Here is a 25,077-nt window from a genome sequence, read left to right on the forward strand (position 1 = left end):
AGCTCTTTCATGTGGCTGCGGTGACCTCAGGGTCCCTCTAGACTTGTGACAGTGTTCTTGGGGACTCTCTGGAGTTTCAACAAGGAAGTCAAGACTCCTTTCATGTTTTAAGGGGAACATGTACTTGCTCTGCAACAATGCCATTGAATCGGTCCTCATCCCGCAGCGAGGTGCAACTCATGGTTTTTCTCGAGTTGTGGTGGGAATCTGATGTATGTCCGAGTTACGATGGGTTAGGTCCTTCAAAACTCATTTTGGGTCAGCGACGTCAGGACTCTTGTCTAATTGTGAGGGAAACCTCAGCATTCTCCTCGAGGCTTGGAAGGGCAATATGGAGGTCTCTCGAGGTGAGGCGGGAGACCCAGGCTTCCTTCCCAGTTTCCACAGTGATACTGGGATTCCTGTCAATTTTCAAGAGGAGTCAGGTATCGTCTCCTTTAGAAGCATTGAACTCCACGTGCCTCTCGAGTTGTCAATGTGATGTGAGGCCTGCTGTCGAGATGAGTCTGGGAGCTAGGGCTTTCTCTACGGTCTCTACAGGGGATTCAGACATCCCTTCATCTTGTGAAATGAAAGAAGAGCCTGCCTTCAAGTCCCTGGATGGAAATCTGGCCTTCTTTCGAGTCAGGGCATCTCGGTGTCCATTCCACTTGAGGCAGCAAACTCAGGGTCCCTCTCACATACCTATAGCTGAGACAAGCCTTCTCTTCAGGTGCTTGTGGAAAGTAGGCATTCCTTTTGAATCGAAGCCAGGGAATCAGCTCCCATCTCGAGGTGATTTGGGGTACATGGAGCTTTTCTTGAGTTCCTGTGCTGAACTTGGTGTTCCTCTAGACTTCGGGTGGTGTTCTCAGGGAATCTCTGGAGTTCCCCAAAAGAAGACAAGACATTTGTCATGATTGATGGGAAACACGGGATGGCTCTAGAGACAATGCAGGGGAATCGGGCCTCATCTCCAGTTGATTTGGAGTACACGGAGAGCTTTCGTGCTGCTGTGGGGACTTCAGGTACCCTCTATTCTTGTGACAGTGTTCCTGGGGACTCTCTGTAGTTCCATCAAGGATGTCAAGGCTCCTTTCGTGTTTGATGAGGACCACAGACTTGCTCTACATGCAGTGCAGGGGAATCAGGCCTCATCTCGTGGCGAGGGGAAAGTCTCATGGTTTTTCTCGAGTTGCGGCAGGAACGTGGGTTATGTTCTCGAGTTAAGACGAGGATGGCCCTTCAAAACTCGTGTTGGACCGGTGACGTCAGGACTCCCATCTAGTTGCGAGGGATACCTCGGAATTCTCCTCGAGGCTTGGCAGTGCAATAGGGACGCCTCTCGAGGTGAGGGTGGAAACCTATGTTCCCTTTGCAGTTGCCACAGGGATATTGGGATTCCTATTAATTTTCAAGAGGAGTCAGCCATTGTCTCCTTTTGAAGCATTGACCTCCGGATGCCTCTCGAGGTTTCAAAGGGATGTGAAGCCTCATGTCGAGATGAGTTGGGGATCTAGCCTTTCTCTATGGTCTCCACAGGGCATTCAGACAACCCTTCATCTTGTGAGATGAAAGACGAACCTGCATTCAAGTCACTGCAGGGAAATCCAGCCTTATTTTGTGTCAGGGCATCTCGGTGTCCATTCCAGTTGAGGCAGCAAACTCAGCATCCATCTCACATACCTATAGCTGAGAGAAGCCTCCTCTTGTTGTTCTTGTGGAAAGTGGGCATTCCTCTTGAGTCGAATGCAGGGAATCACCTCTCATCTTGAGATGACTTGGGGTACACAGAGCTTTTCTCGAGGTGCTCTGCTGAACTTGGTGTTCCTCCAGATATGGGATGGTGCTCTCCGTGAATCTCTGGACTTGCCTAAAGGAAGTCAAGCCACCTGTTCTGTTTGATGGGGAATGCAGGACGGCTCTGGAGCCAGTGCAGTAGAATCAAGCCTCATCTCGAGTTGATTTGAGTTACACGAGCTCTTTGATGTTGCTGCGGTGACCTCAGGGTCCTCTCGTTTTGAGAAAGTGTTCTTCCAGAATATGTGGAGTTTTATCTAGGAAGTCAAGTCTCCTTTCGGGTTTGAAGGGGAACACGAATTTGCTCTGCACACAAAGCAGGGCACTCGGGCTTCACCTCGTGGCCAAGGTGAAGACTTATGGTTTTTTTCGAGTTGCTGTGGGAACCTAGTGCATGTTCTCGAATTATATCGAGGATGGTCCTTCAAAACCCGTGTTGGTTGAGCGGCAACAGGACTCCTGTCTAGTTGTCAGGGACACCTCGGGATTCTCCTTGAGGCTTGGCAGGGCAATAGGGATGCTTCTCGAGTTGAGGAGGGTGACCCAGTTTCGCTTTGCAGTTGCCACAGGGATATTGTTATTCCTATCAATTTTCAAGAGGTGTCAGGCATCGTCTCCTTTTGAATCATTGAACTCCGCATTTCTCTCGAGTTGTCAAAGGGATGTCAGGCCTCCTGTTGAGATGAGGCGGGGAACTAGGGCTTTCTCTAGGGTCTCCACAGGGCATTCAGACACCCCTTCATCTTGTCAAATGAAAGACGAGCCTGCATTGAAGTCACTGCAGGGAAATCCGGCCTTATTTTGAGTCACGGCATCTCAGTGACCATTCCACTTGACACAACAAGCTCAGGGTCCCTCTCACATACATATAGATGAGAGAAGCCTCCTCTTGAGGGGCTTGTAGAAAGTTGGCTTTCCTCTTGCGTCGAAGCCAGGGTATTAGCTCTCATCTCGAGATGAATTGGGGTACACGGATGTTTTCTCGAGTTGCTCTGCCGAAATTGGTGTTCCACTAGGCTTGACACGGTATTTTCGGGGAATCTCTCGAGTTGCCTAAAGGAAGTCGAGCCACTTCTCCTGTTTGATGGGGAATGTGGGATGGCTCTGGAGCCAAAGCAGGGGAATCGGGCCTCATGTCGAGTTGATTTGTCGTACACGGAGCTGTTATGTGTTTCTGCGGTGGCCTCAGGGTCCCTCTGGACTTGTGACAGTCTTCTTGAGGACTGTGAGGAATTTCATCTAGGAAGTCCAGGCTCCTTTCCTGTTTGATGGGGAACTCGGATGTGGTCTGCATGCAATGCAGGGGAATCGCGCCTCATCTCGAGTTGGTTTGGGGTACATGGAGCTCTTTTGTGTTGCTGCGGGGACCTCAGGGTCCCGCTAGACTTGTGATCGTGTTCTTCGGGACTTTCTCGAGTTCCATCAACGAAGTCAAGGCTCCTTTCGTGTTTGAAGAGGAACACGGACTTGCTCTGCATGCAGCATTGCAATCGGTCTTCATCTCGTGGCGATGGGGAAGTCTCATGATTTTTCTTGAGTTGCACCGTGAATCTGGGGTATGTTCTCGTGTTACGGCAGGGATGGCCCTTCAAAACTCGTGTTGGTTCAGCAACTTTAGGACTCCTCCCTAGTTGCCAGGGATACCTCGCGATTATCCTGGAGGCTTGGCACGGCAATAGGGTCGGCTCTCGAGGTGAGACGTGAGACCCAGGCTTCCTTTCCAGTTGCCACAGGATTATTGGGATTCCTATCAATTTTCAGGGTGAGTCAGGCGTCATCTCCTTTTGACGCCTTGAACTCCGCACTCCTCTCGATTTGTCAAAGGGATGTGCGGCTTCCTGTCGAGATGAGTCGAGGAACATGGGCTTTCTTTAGGGTCTCCACAGGGGATTCAGATATCCCTTCATCTTGTGAGATGAAAGACGAGCCTGCATTCACGTCACTGCAGGGAAATCCGGCCTTATTTCGAGTCTGGGAATCTCGTTGTACATTCCACTTGAGGCAGCAAACTCAGGGTCCCACTGTGATACCTATAGCTGAGAGAAGCCTCCTCCTGGGGTGCTTGTGGAAAGTTGGCATTCCCCTTGAGTCGAATTCAGGGAATCGGCTCTCATCTCGAGATGATTTGGGGTAAACCAAGCTTTCCTCAAGTTGCTCTGCAGAACTTGGGGTTCCTCTGGACTTGGGACAGTGTTCTTGTGGAATCTTTGGTGTTGCATAAAGGAAGTCAAGCCACTTGTTCTGTTTGATGGGGAATGCGTGATGGCTCTGGACACAATTCAGGTGAGTCGGGCCTCATCTTGACTTGATATGTGGTACACGAGCACTTTTGTGTTGCTGCGGGGTCCTCAGGGTCCCTCTCGAATTTTAAAAAGTGTTCTTGGGGAATCTCTGGCATTCCATCTAGGAAGTCAAGGCTCCTTTCGTGTATGACGGGGAACACGGACATGCTCTGCATGCAATGCAGGGGAATCAGACCACATCTCGCGGCGAGGGGGATGTCTCATGGATTTTCTCGAGTTGCGGCAGGAACCTGGGGTATTATCTCGAGTTACGGCGGGGATGGACCTTCAAAACTCGTGTTGGGTCAGCGAGGTCAGGACTCCTGTCTAGTTGCGAGGGACACCTCAGGATTCTACACGGGGCTTGGCAGGGCAATAGGGAAGTCTCTCGAGGTGAGGCGGGAGACCCAGGGTCCCTTTCCAGTTGCCACAGGGATATTGGGATTCCTATCAATTTTCAAGAGGAGGTAGGCACCATCTACTTTTGAGGCATTGAACTACGCGTCCCTCTCGAAGTGTCAAAGGGATGTGAGGCCTCCTGTAGAGATGAGGCAGGGAACTTGGGCTTTCTCTAGGGTAGCCACAGGGGATTTAGACATCCCTTCTTCTTGTGAGATGAAAGAATACCCGGCATTCAAGTCACTGCAGGGAAATCCGGCCTATTTCGAGTCAAGGAATCTCGGTGTCCATTCCACATGAGGCAGCGAACTCAGGGCTCCTCTCACATACATATAGCTGAGAGTAGCCTCCTTTTGAGGTGCTTGTGGAAAGTTTCCATTCCTCCTGTGTACTAACCAGGGAATCTGCTCTCATCTTGAAATGACTTGGGGTACACGGAGCTTTCTTAGAGTTGCTTTGCTGAACTTGGTGTTCCTCTAGATATGAGACGGTGCTCTCCGTGAATCTCTGGAGTTGCCTAAAGGAAGTCAAGCCACTTGTCCTCTTTGATGGAGAATGCGGGATGGCTCTGGACCCAATGCAGGGGAATCGGGCCTCATCTCGAGTTGATTCGAGTTACACGAGCTCTTTCATGTTGCTGCGGTGACGTCAGGGTCCCTTTGGTCCTCTGAAAGTGGTCTTGCAGACTATGTGGAGTTTCTTCTAGGAAGTCAAGTCTCCTTTCAGGTTTGAAGGGGAACATGAACTTGCTCTGCACTCAGTGCAGGGGAATCGGGCATCACCTCGCGGCCAAGGGGAAGTCTCATGGTTTTTTTCGAGTTGCTGTGGGAACCTAGGGTATGTTCTCGAATTACATCGAGGATGGTCCTTCAAAACCCGTGTTTGTTTGAGCGGCGACAGGACTCCTGTCTCGTTGTCAGGGACACCTCAGGATTCTCCTCTAGGCTTGGCAGGGCAATAGGGATGCTTCTCGAGTTGAGGAGGGTGACCCAGTTTCGCTTTGCAGTTGCCACAGGGATATTGTAATTCCATTAATTTTCAAGTGGTGTCAGGCATCGTCTCCTTTTGAAGCACTGAACTCTGCATTTCTCTCGAGTTGTCAAAGGGATGTCAGGCCTCCTGTCAAGATGAGGCGGGGAACTAGGGCTTTCTCTAGGGTCTCCACAGGGGTTTCAGACACCCCTTCATCATGTCAGATGAAAGATGAGCCAGGATTGAAGTCACTGCAGGGAAATCCGGCCTTATTTCGAGACACGGCATCTCGGTGACCATTCCACTTGACACAGCAAATTCAGGGTCCCTCTCACATACCTATAGCTGAGAGAAGCCTCCTCTTGAGGGGCTTCTGGAAAGTTGGCTTTCCTCTTGCTTCAAAACCAGGGAATCAGCTCTCATCTCGAGATGATTTGGGGTACACGGAACTTTGCTCGAGTTGCTGTACTGAACTTGGTGTTTCCCTCGACTTGTTTATTCTCGGGAAATCTCTGGAGTTGGCTAAAGGAAGTCAAGCCACTTGTCCTGTTTGATGGGGAATGTGGGATGGCTCTGGAGCCAAAGCAGTGAAATCGGGCCTCATGTCGAATTGATTTGTAGTACACGGAGCTCTTATGTGTTTCTGCAGTGGCCTCAAGGTCCCTCTGGACTTTTGACCGTCTTCTTGAGGACTATGTGGAATTTCATCTAGGAAGTCCAGGCTGCTTTTGTGTTTGATGGGGAACTCGGATGTGGTCTGCATGCAATGCAGGGAATCGCGCCTCATCTCGAGTTGATTTGGGGTACACGGAGCTCTTTCGTTTTGTTGCGGGGACCTCAGGGTCCCGCTAGGCTTGTGGTAGTGTTCTTGGGGACTTTCTAGAGGTCCATCAAGGAAGTCAAGCCTCCTTTCATGTTTGATTAGGAACACGGACTTGCTCTGCACGCAGCATTGCAATCGGTCTTCATCTCGTGGCGATGGGGAAGTCTCATGGTTTTTCTTGAGTGTCAGCGTGAATCTGTATGTTCTCGTGTTACGGCGGGGATGGTCCTTCAAAACTCTTGTTGGTTTTGCGACTTCAGGACTCCTCCCTAGTGGCCAGGGATACCTCGCGATTCTCCTGGAGGCCTGACACGGCAATAGGGACGGCTCTTGTGGTGATAAAAGAGATCCAGGCTCCCTTCCCAATTGCCACAGGGATATTAGGATTCCTATCAATTTTCAGGGTGAGTCAGGCGTCATCTCCTTTTGACGCCTTGAAATCCGCGCTCCTCTCGATTTGTCAAAGGGATGTGTGGCTTCCTGTCGAGATGAGTCGAGGAACATGGGCTTTCTTTAGGGTCTCCACAGGGGATTCAGATATCCCTTCATCTTGTGAGATGAAAGACGAGCCTGCATTCACGTCACTGCAGGGAAATCCGGCCTTATTTCGAGTCTGGGAATCTCATTGTACATTCCCATTGTACTTGAGGCAGCAAACTCAGGGTCCCAGTGTGACACGTATAGCTGAGAGAAGCCTCCTCTTGAGGTGCTTGTGGAAAGTTGGCATTCCCCTTGAGTCGAATTCAGGGAATCAGCTCTCATCTCGAGATGATTTTGGGTAAACCGAGCTTTTCTGGAGTTGCTCTGCAGAACTTGGTGTTCCTCTGGACTTGGGACAGTGTTCTCATGGAATCTCTGGAGTTGCCTAAAGGAAGTCAAGCCACTTGTTCTGTTTGATCGGGAATGCGTGATGGCTCTGGACACAATTCAGGTGAATCGAGCCTCATCTCGAGTTGATATGGGGTACATGAGCTCTTTTGTTTTGCTACAGGGTCCGCAGGGTCCCTCTAGTATTGTAAAAGTGTTCTTGGGGAATCTCTGGCATTCCATCAAGGAAGTCAAGGCTCCTTTCGTGTATGATGGGGAACACGGACATGCTCTGCATGCAATGCAGGGGAATCAGACCTCATCTCATGGCGAGGGGGATGTCTCATGGATTTTCTCGAGTTGCGGCGGGAACCTGGGGTATGTTCTCGTGTTATGGCGGGGATGGACCTTCAAAACTCATGTTGGGTCAGCGACGTCAGGACTCCTGTCTAGTTGCGAGGGACACCTCAGGATTCTACACGGGGCTTGGCAGGGCAATAGGGAAGTCTCTCGAGGTGAGGCGGGAGACCCAGGGTCCCTTTCCAGTTGCCACAGGGATGTTGGGATTCCTATCAATTTTCAAGAGGAGGCAGGCACCTTCTACTTTTGAGGCATTGAACTCCGCACCACTCTCGAAGTGTCAAAGGGATGTGAGGCCTCCTGTCGAGATGAGGCGGGGAACCTGGGCTTTCTCTAGGGTATCCACACGGGATTTAGACATCCCTTCTTCTTGTGACATGAAAGAATACCCTGCATTCAAGTCACTGCAGGGAAATCCGGCCTTATTTCGAGTCAAGGCATCACGGTGTCCATTCCACATGAGGCAGCAAACTCAGGGTCCCTCTCACATACAGATAGCTGAGAGTAGCCTCCTCTTGAGGTGCTTGTGGAAAGTTTCCATTCCTCTTGTGTACTAACCAGGGAATCTGCTCTCATCTCGAAATGACATGGGGTACACAGAGATTTTCTAGAGTTGCTTTGCTGAACTTGGTGTTCCTCTAGACTTGGGAAGGTGTTCTTGGGGAATCTCTGGAGTTGCCTAAAGGAAGTCAAACACTTTTCATGTTTCATGGGGAATGCATGATTGCTCTGTAGCGAATGCAAGGGAATCTGGCCTCATCTCGATTTGATCTGGGGTACACGCAGCTCTTTCGTGTGGCTGCAGGGACCTCAGGGTCTCTCTAGACTTGTGACAGTGTTCTTGGGGACTCTCTGGAGTTTCAACAAGGAAGTCAAGACTCCTTTCGTGTTTTAAGGGGAACACGTACTTGCTCTGCAACAATGCCATTGAATCGGTCCTCATCTCGCAGCGAGGTGCAACTCATGGTTTTTCTCGAGTTGTGGTGGGAAACTGATGTATGTCCGAGCTATGATGAGTTAGGTCCTTTTAAACTTGTGTTGGGTCAGCAACGTCAGGACTCATGTCTAGTTGCAAGGGTCACCTCGGAATTCTCCTCAAGGCTTGGCAGGACAATAGGGACGCTTCTCTAGGTGAGGGTGGAAACCTAGGTTCCCTTTGCAGTTGCCACAGTGATATTGGGATTCCTATCAATTTTCAAGAGGAGTCAGGCATTGTCTTCTTTTGAAGCATTGACCTCCGCATGCCTCTCGAGGTTTCAAAGGGATGTGAGGCCTCTTTTCGAGATGAGTCGTGGACCTAGGTCTTTCTCTATGGTCTCCACAGGGTATTCTGAGAACCCTTCGTCTTGTGAGATGAACGACGAGCTTGCATTCAATTCACTGCAGGGAAATCCAGCCTTATTTTGTGTCATGGCATCTCGGTGTCCATTCCAGTTGAGGCAGCAAATTCACGGTCCATCTCACATACCTATAGCTGAGAGAAGCCTCCTCTTGATGTTCATGTGGAAAGTTGGCATTCCTCTTAAGTCAAATGCAGGGAATCACCTCTCATCTTGAGATGACTTGGGGTACACAGAGCTTTTCTCGAGGTGCTCTGCTGAACTTGGTGTTCCTCTAGATATGGGACGGTGCTCTCCGTGAATCTCTGGAGTTGCCTAAAGGAAGTCAAGCCACTTGTCTTCTTTGATGGGGAATGTGGGATGGCTCTGGACCCAATGCAGGGGAATCAGGCCTCATCTCGAGTTGATTTGAGTTACACGAGCTCTTTCGTGTTGCTGCGGTGACCTCAGGGTCCCTCTAGTCCTGTGAAATTGTTCTTGCGGACTATGTGGAGTTTCATATAGGAAGTCAAGTCTCCTTTCAGGTTTGAAGGGGAACACGAACTTGCTCTGGACTCAGTGGAGGGAAACGGGCCTCACCTCGTGGCCAGGGGGAAGTCTCATGGTTTTTGTCGAGTTGCTGTGGGAACCTAGGGTATGTTCTCGAATTACATCGAGGATGGTCCTTCAAAACCCGTGTTGGTTGAGCGGCAACAGGACTCCTGTCTAGTTGTCAGGGACACCTCAGGATTCTCCTCGAGGCTTGGCAGGTCAATAGGGATGCTTCTCGAGTTGAGGAGGGTGACCCAGTTTCGCTTTGCAGTTGCCACAGGGATATTGTTATTCCTATCAATTTTCAAGAGGTGTCAGGCATCGTCTCCTTTTAAAGCATTGAACTCCGCATTTCTCTCGAGTTGTCAAAGGGATGTCAGGCCTCCTGTCGAGATGAGGCGGGGAACTAGGGCTTTCTCTAGGGTCTCCACAGGGCATTCAGACACCCCTTCATCTTGTCAGATGAAAGACGAGCCAGCATTGAAGTCACTGCATGGAAATCCGGCCTTATTTCGAGACACAGCATCTCGGTGACCATTCCACTTGACACAGCAAATTCAGGGTCCCTCTCACATACCTATAGCTGAGAGAAGCCTCCTCTTAAGGGGTTTGTGGAAAGTTGGCTTTCCTTTTGCATTGAAGCCAGGGAATCAGCTCTCATCTCGAGATGATTTCGGGTACACAGAACTTTTCTCGAGTTGCTGTGCTGAACTTGGTGTTCCCCTAGACTTGAGACGGTATTTTCGGGGAATCTCTCGAGTTGGCTAAAGGAAGTCGAGCCACTTTTCCTGTTTGATGGGGAATGTGGGATGGCTCTGGAGCCAAAGCAGGGGTATCGGGCCTCATGTCGAGTTGATTTGTAGTACACGGAGCTCTTATGTGTTTCTGCGGTGGCCTCAGGTTCCCTCTGGACTTGTGACAGTCTTCTTGAGGACTATGAGGAATTTCATCTAGGAACTCCAGGCTCCTTTCCTGTTTGATGGGGAACGCGGGATGGCTCTGGAGACAATGCAGGGTAATCGGGCCTCATCTCGATTTTATTTGGAGTGCACGGAGCCCTTTCATGTTGCTGCAGGGACCTCACGGGCCCTCTAGACTTGTGACAGTGTTCGTGGGGTCTCTCTGGAGTTCCATCAAGGAAGTCAAGTCTCCTTTCATGTTTGTTGGGGAACACGGACTTACTCTGCATGCATTGCACGGAATCGCGCCTCATGTCGATTTGATTTGGCGTACACAGAGCGCTTTCCTGCTGCTGTGGGGACTTCAGGTACGCTCTATACTTGTGACAGTTTTCCTGGGGACTCTCTGGAGTTCCATCAAGGAAGTCAAGGCTCCTTTCGTGTTTGATGGGGACCACAGACGTGCTCTACACGCAGTGCAGGGGAATCAGGCCTCATCTCGTGGCGAGGGGAAAGTTTCGTTGTTTTTCTCGAGTTGCGGTTGGAACTGGGTTATGTTCTTGAGTTATGACGAGGATGGCCCTTCAAAACTCATGTTTGTTCAGCGACGTCAGGACTCCTGTCTAGTTGCGAGGGACACCTTGGGATTCTCCTCTAGGCTTGCCAGGACAATAGGGTCGCCTCTCGAGGTGAGACAGGAAACCAAGTTTCCCTTTGCAGTTACCAGAGTGATACTGTGACTCCTGTCAGTTTTCAAGAGGAGTCAGGCTTCGTCTCCTTTTGAAGCTTTGAACTCCGCATGCTTCTCGTGTTTTCAAAGGGATGTAAGGCCTCCTGTCGAGATGAGGTAATGAACTAGCGTATTTTCTAGGGTCTCCACAGGGTATTCAGACATCCCTTCATCTTGTGGGATGAAAATCGTGCCTGTGTTCAAATCACTGGAGGGAAATCTGGCCTTATTTCGAGTCAGGCCATCTCGGTGTCCATTCCACTTGAGGCAGCACACTCAGCGTTGCTCTCACGGACGTATATCTGACAGAAGCCTCCTCTTTAGGTGTTGTTTAAAGCTGGCAATTCTCTAGAGTCAAAGCCAGGGAATCAGCTCCCATCTCAAGATGATTTGAGGTATACGGAGCTGTTTTCTAGTTGCTGTGCTGAAAGTGGTGTTCCTCTATACTTAGGGTGGTGTTCTCAGGGAATCTCTGGAGTTGTCTAAAGGAAATCAAGCCACTTGTCATGTTTGATGGGGAATGCCAGATGGCTCTAGGCCAACGTATGGGAATCTGGCCTCACCTCAAGTTTATTTGGGGTCCATCGAGCTCTTTCCTGTTGCTGAAGGGCCTCAGGGTCCCTCTAGCCTTTTATCAGTGTTCTTGGGAACTCTCTGGAGTTCCATCAAGGAAGTCAAGGTTCCTTTCATGTTTGATGGGGAACACGGAATTGCTCTGCACGCAATGCAGGGGAATCTGATCTCATCTCTCATCCAGCGGGAAGTCTCATGGTTTTTCTTGAGTTGCGGAGGGAACCTGGGTTATATTCTCGTGTGAAGACGGGGATGGCTCCTCAAAACTCGTGTTTGTTCAGCGTCATAAGGACTCCTGTCTAGTTGCGAGGGACAACGCACGATTCTCTTCAAGGCTTAGCAGGGCACTAGGGACGCCTATCGAGGTGAGGCGGGAGATCCAGTGTCCTTTCAAGTTGCCACATGGATAATGGGATTCCTGTCAATTTTCAAGAGGAGTCAGTCATCGTCTACTTTTGAAGCATGGAACTACACTTTCCACTCTTGTTGTCAAAGGGATGGGAGGCATCCTGTCGAGATGAGGCGGGGAACTAGGGCTTTCTATAGGGTCTTCATGGGGGACTCAGACATCCCTTCATCTTGTGAGATGCAAGGCGAGTCTGCATTCCAGTCACTGCAGGCAATTCCGGCCTTTTTTTGGGTCAGGATATCTCAGTGTCCATTCCACTTGAGGAAGAAAACTCAGGGTCCCTCTCACATACCTAGAGCTGAGAAAAGCTGCAGCTTAAGCTGCTTGTGGAAAGCTAGCATTCCTCTTGATTCAATACCAGGGAATCAGCTGTCATCTCGAAATGATTTGGGGTACACAGAGCTTTTCTCGAGTTGCTGTGCTGAACTTGGAGTTCCTCTAGACTTGGGACAGTGTTCTCGGGGAATCTCTTGTGTTGCCTAAAAGAAGTCAAGCCACTTGTCCTGTTTGATGAGGAATGCAGGATTGCTCTGGAGCCAATGTAGGGGAATCAGACCTCATCTTGAGTTGATTTGTGGTACACGGGGCTCTTTTATGTTACTGCATAGACCTCAGGGTCTCTCTAGACTTGTGACAGTGTTCTTGGGGACTATGTAGAGTTTCATCTAGAAAGTAAAGGCTCCTTTCCTGTTTGATGGGGAACACGGACTTGCTCTGCACCCAGTGCAGGGGAATTGGGCCTCATCTCGTGGCAAGGAGGATATCTCATGGTTTTCTCGAGTTGTGGCAGGAAACTGGGGTATGTTCTCGAATTACGGCGGGGATGGCCCATCAAAACTCATGTTTGTTCAGCGACATCAGGACTCCTGTCTAGTTGTGAGGGACACCTTGGGATTTTCCTTGAGGCTTGGCAGGACAATAGGGACGCCTCTCAAGGTGAGGGGGGAGACCAAGTTTCCCTTAGCAGTTGCCAGAGCGATACTGTGACTCCTGTCAGTTTTCAAGAGGAGTCAGGCTTCGTCTCCTTTGGAAGCATTGAACTCCGCGTGCTTCTCATGTTGTCAAAGGGATGTGAGGCCTCCTGTCGAGATGAGGCGGGGAACTAGGGTATTCTCTAGGGTCTCCACAGGGAATTCAGACATCTCTTCATCTTGTGAGATGAAAGAATAGCCTGCATTCAAGTCACTGCAGGGAAACCCGGCCTTATTTCAAGTCAGGTCATCTCGGTGTCCATTCCATTTGAGGCAGCACACTCAGGGTCCCTCTCACCTATCTATATCTGAGAGAAGCCTCCTCTTTAGGTGTTGTTTAAACCTGGCATTCCTCTTGAGTCAAAGTCAGGGAATCAGCTCCCATCTCGAGAAGATTTGAGGTACACAGAGCTGTTTTCTAGTTGCTGTGCTGAAAGTGGTGTTCCTCTATACTTAGGATGGTGTTCTCGGGGAATCTCTGAAGTTGCCTAAAGGAAGTCAAGCCCCTTGTCGTGTTTTCTGGGGAAAGCCGGATGGCTCTGGGCCAATGTAGGGGAATCTGGCCTCCTCTCGAGTTGATTTGGGGTACAATGAGCTATTTCGTGTTGCTGTGGTGACCTCAGGGTCCCTCTAGCCTTGTATCAGTGTTTTTGGGGACTCTCTGGAGTCCCATCGAGGAAGTCAAGACCCCTTTCATGTTTGATGGGGAACACGGAATTGCTCTGCATGCAGTGCAGGGGAATCTTATCTCATCTCTCATCCAGCGGGAAGTCTCATGGTTTTTCTTGAGTTGCGGAGGGAACCTGTGTTATATTCTCGCGTGACGACGGGGATGGCCTCTCAAAACTCGTGTTTGTTCAGCGACGTGAGGACTCCTGTCTACTTGCGAGGGACAACTTGGGATTCTCTTCGAGGCTTGGCAGGGCAATTGCGACGCCTCTCGAGGTGAGGTGGGAGACCCAGTGTCCTTTCAAGTTGCCACAGGGATACTGGGATTCCTGTCAATTTTCAAGAGGAGTCAGTCATCATCTACTTTTGAAGCATTGAACTCTGCATTCCACTCGTGTTGTCAAAGGGATGTGAGGCGTCCTGTCGAGATAAGGCGGGGAACTAGGGCTTTCTCTAGGGTCTTCACGGGGGGTTCAGACATCCCTTCATCTTGTGAGATGCAAGCGGAGCCTGCATTCCAGTCACTGCAGACAAGTCCGGCCTTATTTTGAGTCAGGGCATCTCAGTGTCCATTCTCCTTCAGGAAGAAAGCTCAGGGTCCCGTTCACATAACTGTAGCTGAGCGAAGCCTCCTCTTGAGGGGCTTGTGGAAAGTTGGCATTCCTCTTGTTTCAAAGCCAGAGAATCACCTCTCATCTCGAAATGATTTGGGGCACACGGAGCTTTTCTCGAGTTGCTGTGCTGAACTTGGTATTCCTTAGACTTGAGACGGTATTCTCGGGGAAACTCTGGAGTTGCCTAAAGGAAGTGAGCCCCTTCACGTGTATGATGGGAAATGCAGGATGGCTCTGGAGACAATGTAGGGGAACCGGGCCTCATCTAAAGTTGATGTGGAGTACACGGATCCCTTTCAGGTTGCTGTGGGGACGTCAGGGTTCCTCTGGACTTGTGACAGTGTTCGTGGGGTCTCTCTGGAGTTCCATCAAGGAAGTCAAGGCTCCTTTCATGTTTGATGGAGAACACGGACTTACTCTGCATGATTTGCAGGGGAATCGGGCCTCATCTCGCGCAAGGGGAAAGTCTCATTGTTTTTCTGGAGTTGCGGCGGGAACCTGGGTTATGTCCTCGAGTGACAACGGGGATGGACCCTCAAAACTCGTGTTTGTTCAGCAACGTCAGGACTCCTGTCTAGTTGTGAGGGACAACTCGGGATTCTCTTAGAGGATTGGCAGGGCAATAGTGAGGCCTCTCAAGGTGAGGCGGGAGACCCAGTGTCCTTTCAGGTTGCCACAGGGATGCTGGGATTCCTGTCAATTTTCAAGAGGAGTCAGTCATCGTCTACCTTTGAAGCATTGAACTCCGCGTTCCACTCATGTTGTCAAAGGGATGTGAGGCCTCCTGTCAAGATGAGGCGGGGAACTAGGGCTTTCTCTTGGGTCTTCATAGGGGATTCAGACATCCCTTCTTCTTGGGAGATGAAATGCGAGCCTGCATTCAAGTCACTGCAGGAAATTCTGGTCTTATTTCGAGTCAGGGCATCTCGGTGTCCATTCCACTTGACACAGCAAACTCAGGGTCCCGCTCACATAACTGTAGCTGAGAGAAGCCTCCTCTTGAGGGGCTTTTGGAAAGTTGGCATTCCTCTTGAGTCGAAGCCAGGGAATCAGCTCTCATCTCGAGATGATTTGAGGTATACGGAGCTGTTTTCTAGTTGCTGTGCTGAACGTGCAGTTCCTCTGTACTTAGGATGCTGTTCTCAGGGAATCTCTGGAGTTCCCTAAAGGAAGTCAAGCCACTTGTCGTGTTTGATGGGGAAAGCTGGATGGCTCTGGGCCAATGTAGGGGAATCTGGCCTCATCTCAAGTTGATTTGGGGTACATGGAGCTCTTTTGTGTTGCTGCGGGGACCTCAGGGTCCCTGTAGCCTTGTATCAGTGTTCTTGGGAACTCTTTGGCATTCCATCAAGGAAGTCAAGGCTCCTTTCATGTTTGATGGGGAACACGGAATTGCTCTGCACGCAATGCAGGGGAATCTGATCTCATCTCTCATCCAGCGGGAAGTCTCATGGCTTTTCTTGAGTTGCGGGGGAACCTGTGTTATATTCTCGAGTGACAATGGGTATGGCCTCCTGTCGAGAAAAGGTGGGGCACTAGGGCTTTCTCTAGGGTCTTCATGGGGGATTCAGACATCCCTTCATCTTGTGAGATGAAAGGCGAGTCTGCATTCAAGTCACTGTAGGGAATTCCGGCCTTATTTCGAGTCAGGGCATCTCGGTGCCCATTCCACTTGAGGCAGAAATCTCAGGGTCCCTCTCACATACCTAGAGCTGAGAAAAGCCTCCGCTTGAGCTGCTTGTGGAAAGTGGGCATTCCTCTTGAATCAAAGCCAGGGAATCAGTTCTCATGTCGAAATGATTTGGGGTACACAGAGCTTTTCTCAAGTTGCTGTGCTGAACCTGGTGTTCCTCTTGAATTGTGACGGTGATCTCTGGGAATCTCTGCTGTTGCCTAAAAGCAGTCAAGCCACTTGTCCTGTTTGATGAGGAATGCAGGATTTCTCTGGAGCCAATGCAGGGGAATCGGCCCTCATCTCGAGCTGAATTGAGGTACACGTGGCACTTTCATGTTGCTGCGTTGACCTCAGGGTCCCTCAAGACTTGTGACAGAGTTCTTATGGACTATGTGGAGTTTCATCTAGGATGTCAAGAGTCCTTTCATGTTTGATGGGGAACACGGACTTGCTCTGCATGCAGTGCAGGGGAATCGGGCCTCATCTCAAAGTGTAGAGGAATTCTCATGGTTTTCTTGAGTTGTGCCAGGAACCTGGGGTATGTTCTCGAGTTCCGGCGGGATTTCCCCTCGAAACTCATGTTTGTTCAGTGACGTCAGGACACCTGTCTGGTTCCAAGGGATACATCGGGAGTCTGCTCATGGCTTGCCAGGACAATAGGGATACCTCTCGATGTGACGGGACAGACCCAGGTTCTTTTCCAGTTGCCTCACGAATATTGGGATTTCTATCAGTTTTCAAGAGGAGGCAGACATCATCTCCTTTTGAAGCATTTAACTCCACCTGCCTCTTGAGGTTTGAAAAGGATGTGAGGCTCCTGTTGAGATGAGCTGGGGAAGTAGGGCTTTCTCTAGGGTCTCCACAGGGGATTCCGACATCCCTTCATCTTTTGAGATGAAAGACAAGTCTGCATTCATGTCACTGAAGGGATATCTGGCCTTATTTCGAGTAACAGCATCTCTATGGCCATTCAGGTTGATACAGCAAATTCAGGGTGCTTCTCACATACCTAGAGCTCAGAGAAGTCTCTTCTTGAGGGGCTTGTGGAAAGTTGGCATTCCTCTTGAGTCAAAGCCAGGGAATCAGCTCTCATTTCGAGATGATTTCGGTCACATGGAACTTTTCTCTAGTTGCTGTGTTGAACTTGGTGACACTTTAGACTTGAAACGTTAGTTTCGGGGAAATTCTGGAGTTGCCTAAAGGAGGTAAGCCCCTTGTCGTGTATGATGGGTAACACGGAATGGCTCTGGAGACAATGCAGGGGAATCGGGCCTCATCTTGAGTTGATTTGGAGTACACGGAGCCCATTCATGTTGCTTCAGGGACCTCAGGGTCCCTCTAGACTTGTGACAGTGATCTTGGGGTCTCCCTGTAGTTCCATCAAGGAAGTCAAGGCTCCTTTAGTGTTTGAGGTGGAACACGGAGTCACTTTGCATGCATTGCAGGGGAATCGGCCCTCATCTCGCCGCAAGGGGAAAGTCTCAATGTTTTTCTGGAGTTGTGGCGGGAACCTGGGTTATATTCTCGAGTTACGGCAGGGATGGCCTTTCAAAACTCGTGTTTGATCAGCGACGTCAGGACTCCTGTCTAGTTGCGAGGGACACCTTGGGATTCTCTTCGAGGCTTGGCAGGACAATAGGGATGCCTCTGGAGGTGAGGAGGGAGACCAAGTTTCCCTTTGCAGTTGCCAGAGCGATACTTTGACTGCTGTCAGTTTTCAAGAGGAGTCAGGCTTCGTCTCCTTTTGAAGCTTTGAACTCCGCGTGCCTCTCGTGTTGTCAAAGGGATGTGAGGCCTCCTGTCGAGATGAGACAGGGAACTAGGGTATTCTCTAGGGTCTCCACAGGGGATTCAGACATCCCTTCAGCTTGTGAGATGAAAGACGAGCCTGCATTCAAGTCACTGAAGGGAAATCCGGCCTTATTTCGAGTCAGGTCATCTCGGTGTTCATTCCACTTGATGCAGCAAACTCAGGATCCCTTTCACGTGCCTATAGCTGAGAGAATCCTCCTCTTTAGGTATTGTTTAAAGCTGGCATTCCTGTTGAGACAAAGCCACGGAATTAGCTCTCATCTCGAGATAATTTGAGGTACACCGACCTGTTTTCTAGTTGCTGTGCTGAACGTGGTTTTCCTCTATATTTAGGATGGTGTTCTCGGGGAATCTCTGGAGTTGTCTAAAGGAAGTAAAGCCACTTGTCATGTTTGATGTGGAACACCGGATGGCTCTGGAGCCAATGTATGGGAATCTGGCCTCATCTCAAGTTGATTTGGGGTACGCCGATCTCTTTCGTGTTGCTGTGGTGACCTCAGGGTCCCTCTAGACTTGTATCAGGGTTCTTGGGGATTCTCTGGAGTTCCATCCAGGAAGTCAAGGCTCCTTTCATGTCTGACAGGGAACACGGAATTGCTCTGCAAGGAATACAGGGGAATCTGATCTCATCTCTCATCGAGAGGGAAGTCTCATGGTTTTTCTCGTGTTGCGGAGGGAACCTGGGTTATATTCTCATGTGAAGACGGGGATGGCCCCTCAAAACTCGTGTTTGTTCTGTGATGTTAGGACTCCTGTCTAGTTGTGAGGGATAACTTGGGATTGTCTTTGAGGCTTGGCAGGGCAATAGGGATGCCTCTAGAGGTGAGGCGGGAGACCCAGTGTCCTTTCAATTTGCCACTGGGATACTGGGATTCCTGTCACTTTTCAAGAGGAGTCAGTCATCGTCTCCTTTTGAAGCATTGAACTCCGCGTTCCACTCGTGTAGTCAAAGGGATGTGAGGCCTCCTGTTGAGATGAGGCGGAGAACTAGGCCTTTCTCTAGGGTCTTCACAAGGGATTCAGACATCCCTTCAGCTTGTGAGATGAAAGACGAGCCTGCATTCAAGACACTGTAGGGAATTCCGGGCTTATTTCGAGTCAGGGCATCTCGGTGTTCATTCCAGTTGAGGCAGAAAACTCAGGGTCCCTCTCACATACCTAGAGCTGAGAAAAGCCTCCGCTTGAGCTGCTTGTGGAACGTTGGCATTCTTCTTGTTTCGAAGCCAGGTAATCAGATCTCATCTCAAAATAATTTAGGGTACATGGAGCTTTTCTCGAGTTGCTGTTCTCAACTTGGTGTTCCTCTAGTCTTGGGATGTTGTCTCGGGGAATCTCTGGATTTGCCTTAAAGAAGTCAAGCCACTTGTCCTGTTTGATTAGGAATGTAGGATTGCTGTGGAGTCAATGCAGGGGAATCGGGCCTCATCTCGAGTTGATTTACAGTACACGAGGCTCTTTTGTGTTGCTGCGTTGACCTCAGTGTTCCTCTAGACTTGTGACAGAGTTCTTGGGGACTCTCTGGAGTTCCATCCAGGAAGTCAAGGCTCCTTTCATGTTTGATGGGGAACACGGACTTGCTCTGCACAGTGTGCAGGGAAATCGGGCCTCCTCTCGAGTTGATTTGGAGTATAGGGAGCCCTTTCACGTTGCTGTGGTGAACTCAGGGTCATTCTAATCTTCTGACAGTGTTCGTGGGGTCTCTCGGGAGTTCCATCAAGGAAGTCAAGGCTCCCTTCATGTTTGGTGGGGAACACGGACATACTGTGCATGCATTGCAGGGCAATTGGGCTTCATCTCACGGCGAGGGGAAAGTCATATTTTTTTTCTGGAGTTGAGGCGAGAACCTAGGTTATCTTCTCGAGTTACGGCGGGGATGGCCCTTCAAAACTCATGTTTGTTCAGCAACGTCATGACTCCTGTCTAGGTGCGAGGGACACCTTGGGATTCTCCTCGAGGCTTGGCAGGACAATAGGAATGCCTCTCGAGGTGTGGCGGGAGACCAAAGTCCTTTCCAGTTGCCACAGGAATTTTGGGATTCCTATAAATTTTCAAGAGGAGGCAGCCATCCTTTCCTTTTGAAGTATTTACCTATTTGTTCCTCTGAGATTTCAAAAGGATATGATTCTTCCTCTCGAGATGAGCCGGGGAAGTAGGGCTTTCTCTAGGCTCTCCACAGGGGATTCAGACATCCGACATCTTGTGTGATGAAACACAAGCCTGCATTCAAGTCACTGCAGTGAAATCCGGCCTTATTACGAGTCACAGCATCTCGGTGATGATTCCACTTGATGCAGCAAACTCAGGGTCCCTCTCACATACCTATAGCGGGGAGAAGCCTCCTCTTGAGGAGCTTGTGGAAAGTTGGCATTCCTCTTCAGTCAAAGCCAGGGAATCAGCTCTCATCTCGAGATGATTTGGGGTACACGGAGCTTTTCTCGAGTTGCTGTGCTGAATTGGTGTTCCTGTAGACTTGAGATGGTATTCTCGGGTAATTTCTGGAGTTGCCTAAAGGAAGTCAAGCCACTTGTCGTGTTTGATGGGGAATGCGTGATTGCTCTCGAGACAATGCAGGGGAATCGGGCCTCATCTCGAGTTGACTTCAAGTACACAGTGCACTTTCATGTTGCTGCTGGGACCTCAGGGTCCCTCTAAACTTGTGACAGTATTCCTGTGGACTCTCTCGAGTTCTATCAAGCAAGTCAAGGCTCATTTCGTGTTTGTTGGGGAACACGGACTTCCTCTGCATGCAGTGCAGGGGAATAGAGCCTCAACTCGAGTTGATTTGGTGTACACGGAGCCCTTTCATGTTGCTGAAGGGACCTCAGGGTCCCTCGAGACTTGTGACAGTGTTCGTGGGGTCTCTCGGGAGTTCCATCAAGGAAGTCAAGGCTCCTTTCATGTTTGATGGGGAACACGGACATACTCTGCATGCATTGCAGGGGAATTGGACCTCTTCTCGCGGCGAGTGGAAAGTCTCATTGTTTTTCTGGAGTTGCGCGGGGAACCTGGGTTATGTTCTCGAGTTACGGCGGGTATGGCCCTTCAAAACTCGTGTTTGTTCAGCGACGTCAGGACTCCTGTCGAGTTTCAAGGGACACCTTGTGATTCTCCTCGAGGCTTGGCAGGACAATAGCGATACCTCTTGAGGTGAGGCGGGAGACCAAGCTTCCCTTTGCAGTTGCCAGAGCGATACTATGACTGCTGTCAGCTTTCAAGAGGAGTCAGGCTTCGTCTCCTTTTGAAGTTTGAGCTCCCCGTGCCTCTCGTGTTGTCAAAGGGATGTGAGGCCTCCTGTCGAGATGAGGCGGGGATCTAGAACTTTCTCTAGAGTATTCACATGGGATTCGGACATCCCTTCATCTTGTGAGATGAAAGACGAGCCTGCATTCAAGTCACTGCAGTGAATCCTGGCCTTATTTCGAGGCAGGGCATCTCGGTGTCCATTCCACTTGAGGCAGCAAATTCAGGGTCCCTCTCACATACATATAGCTGAGAGAAGCCTCCTCATGAGATGCTTGTGGAAAGTTGGCATTCCTCTTGACTCAAAGCCAAGGAATCAGCTCTCATCTCGAGATGATTTGGGGTACACGGAGCTTTTGTCTAGATGCTCTGCTGAAATTCGTGTTCCTCTAGACTTGTGACGGTATTCTCGTGGAATCTTAGAAGTTCCCTAAAGGAAGTCAAGCGACTTGTCGTGTTTGATGAATAACACGGGATGGCTGTGGAGACAATGCAGGGGAATCGGGCCTCATCTCCAGTTGATTTGGAGTTCACGGAGCGCTTGCGTTTTGCTGCAGGGACCTCAGGGTCTCTCTATACATGTGAGAGTGTTCCTGGGGACTCTCTGTTGTTCCAACAAGGAAGTCAATGTTGCTTTCGTGTTTGATGGGGAAATCGGACTTGCTCTCCACTCAATGCGGGGGAATCTGGTCTCATTTCTCATCGAGCGGGAAGTCTCATGGTTTTTCTCGAGTTGCAGAGGGCACCTGGGGTATATTTTCAAGTTACGCCGGGGACAGCACGCAAAACTCCTGCTTGTTCAGCGACGTCAGGATGCCTGTCTAGTTGCGAGGGTCACCTCGGGATTCTCCCCGAGGCTTGGCTGGTCAATAGGAACATTTCTCTAGGAGAGATGGGAGACCACTGTCACTTTCAAGTTGCTACAGTTATAATGGGATTCCTGTCAATTTTCAAGAGGAGTCAGTCATCGTCTACTTTTGAAGCATTGAAAGCCGTGTACCTCTCGAGTTGTCGAAGGGATGTGAGGCCTCCTGTCGAGATGAGGCGGGGAACTAGGGCTTTCTCTAGGATCTCTACAGGGGATTCAAACATCCCTTCACACATTGAGATGAAAGACAAGCCTGCATTCATGTCACTGCAGGGAAATCCGGCCTTCTTTCGAGTCATGGCATATCTCTGTCCATTCCACTTGACACAGCAAACTCAGGGTCCCTGTCACATACCTATAGCTGAGAGAAGCCTCCTCTTGAGGGGCTTGTGGAAAGTTGGCATTCCTCTTGAGTCAAAGCCAGGGAATCAGCTCTCTTCTCGAGATGATTTGGGGCACACGGAGCTTTTCTAAAGTTGCTCTGTTGAACTTGCTGTTCCTTTATACTTGAGACGGTATTCTCAGGGAAACCCTGGAGTTGCCTAAGGGAAGTAAGCCCCTAGTCGTTTATGATGGGTAATGCTGGATGGCTCTGGAGACAATGCAGGGGAATCGGGCTTCATCTCGAGTTGATTTGGAGTACACGGAGCCCATTCATGTTGCTTCAGGGATCTCAGGGTCCCTCTAGACTTGTGACAGTGATCTTGGGGTCTCCCTGTAGTTCCATCAAGGAAGTCAAGGCTCCTTTAGTGTTTGAAGGGGAACACGGAGTCACTTTGCATGCATTGCAGGGGAATCGGCCCTCATCTCGCCGCAAGGGGAAAGTCTCAATGTTTTCCTGGAGTTGCGGCGGGAACCTGGGTTATATTCTCGAGTTACGGCGGGAATGGCCTTTCAAAACTCGTGTTTGATCAGCGACGTCAGGACTCCTGTCTAGTTGCGAGGGACACCTTGGGATTCTCCTCGAGGCTTGGCAGGACAATAGGGATGCCTCTGGAGGTGAGGCTGGAGAGCAAGTTTCCCTTTGCAGTTGCCAGAGCGATTCATTGACTGCTGTCAGTTTTCAAGAGGAGTCAGGCTTCGTCTCCTTTTGAAGCTTTGAACTCCGCGTGCCTCTCGTGTTGTCAAAGGGATGTGAGGCCTCCTGTCGAGATGAGGCGGGGAACTAGGGTATTCTCGAGGGTCTCCACAGGGGATTCAGACATCCCTTCATCTTGTGAGATGAAAGACGAGCCTGCATTCAAGTCACTGCAGGGAAATCCGGCCTTATTTCGAGTCAGGTCATCTCGGTGTTCATTCCACTTGATGCAGCAAACTCAGGATCCCTTTCACGTGCCTAAAGCTGAGAGAATCCTCCTCTTTAGGTATTGTTTAAAGCTGGTATTCCTGTTGAGTCAATGCCAGGGATTCAGCTCTCATCTCGAGATAATTTGAGGTACAAGGACCTGTTTTCTAGTTGCTGTGCTGAACGTGGTTTTCCTCTATATTTAGGATGGTGTTCTCGGGGAATCTCTGGAGTTGTCTAAAGGAAGTCAAGCCACTTGTCGTGTTTGATGTGGAACACCACATGGCTCTGGAGCCAACCTATCGGAATCTGGCCTCATCTCGAGTGATTTGGGGTACACCGATCTCTTTTTTGTTGCTGTGGTGACCTCAGGGTCCCTCTGAACTTGTATCAGTGTTCTTGGGGACTCTCTGGAGTTCCATCCAGGAAGTCAAGGCTCCTTTCATGTCTGACAGGGAACACGGAATTGCTCTGCACGGAATGCAGGAGAATCTGATCTCATCTCTCATCGAGAGGGAAGTCTCATGGTTTTTCTCCAGTTGTGGAGGGAACCTGGGTTATATTCTCGTGTGAAGACGGGGATGGCCACTCAAAACCCGTGTTTGTTCTGTGACGTCACGACTCCTGTCTAGTTGTGAGGGATAACTTGGGATTGTCTTTGATGCTTGGCAGGGCAATAGGGACACCTCTGGAGGTGAGGCGGGAGACCCAGTGTCCTTTCAATTTGCCACTGGGATACTGGGATTCCTGTCACTTTTCAAGAGGAGTCAGTCATCGTCTCCTTTTGAAGCATTGAACTCCGCGTTCCACTCGTGTAGTCAAAGGGATGTGAGGCCTCCTGTTGAGATGAGGCGGAGAACTAGGCCTTTCTCTAGGGTCTTCACAGGGGATTCAGCCATCCCTTCATCTTGTGAGATAAAAGACGAGTCTGCATTCAAGACACTGCAGGGAAATCCGGCCTTATTTCGAGTCAGGGCATCTCGGTGTTCATTCCACTTGAGGCAGAAATCTCAGGGTCACTCACACATTCCTAGAGCTGAGAAAAGCCTCCGCTTGAGCTGCTTGTGGAACGTTGGCATTCCTCTTGTTTCAAAGCCAGGGAATCAGCTCTCATCTCAAAATGATTTGGGGTACACGGAGCTTTTCTCGAGTTGCTGTGCTGAACTTGGTGTTCCTCTAATCGTGGGATGGTGTCTCGGGGAATCTGGATTTGCCTTAAAGAAGTCAAGCCACTTGTCCTGTTTGATTACGAATGCAGGATTGCTGTGGAGTCAATGCAGGGGAATCGGGCCTCATCTCGAGTTGATTTATAGTACACGGGGCTCTTTCGTGTTGCTGCGTTGACCTCAGTGTCCCTCTAGACTTGTGACAGAGTTCTTGGGGACTCTCTGGAGTTCCATCCAGGAATTCAAGGCTCCTTTCCTGTTTGATGGGGAACACGGACTTGCTCTGCACAGTGTGCAGGGGAATCGGGCCTCATCTCGAGTTGATTTGGAGTATAGGGAGCCCTTTCACGTTGCTGTGGTGAACTCAGGGTCATTCTAATCTTCTGACAGTGTTGGTGGGGTCTCTCGGGAGTTCCATCAAGGAAGTCAAGGCTTCTTTCCTGTTTGATGGGGAACACGGACTTACTGTGCATGCATTGCAGGGCAATTGGGCTTCGTCTCGCGGCGAGGGGAAAGTCTTATTTTTTTTCTGGAATTGCAGCGGGAACCTGGTTTATGTTCTCAAGCTACTGCGGGGATGGCCCTTCAAAACTCATGTTTTTCCAGCGACGTCATGACTCCTGTCTAGGTGCGAGGGACACCTTGGGATTCTCCTCGAGGCTTGGCAGGACAATAGGGACGCCTCTCGAGGTGCGGCGGGAAACCAGGGTCCTTTCCAGTTGCCACAGGAGTTTTGGGATTCCTATCAATTTTCAAGAGGAGGCAGCCATCCTTTCCTTTTGAAGTATTTAACTATTTGTTCTTCTCGAGGTTTCAAAAGGATGTGATTCTTCCTCTCGAGATGGGCCAGGGAAGTAGGGCTTTCTCTAGGCT

This window comes from Dama dama, chromosome 23 (assembly GCF_033118175.1).
Source record: "Dama dama isolate Ldn47 chromosome 23, ASM3311817v1, whole genome shotgun sequence".
NCBI lineage: Eukaryota > Metazoa > Chordata > Mammalia > Artiodactyla > Cervidae > Dama > Dama dama.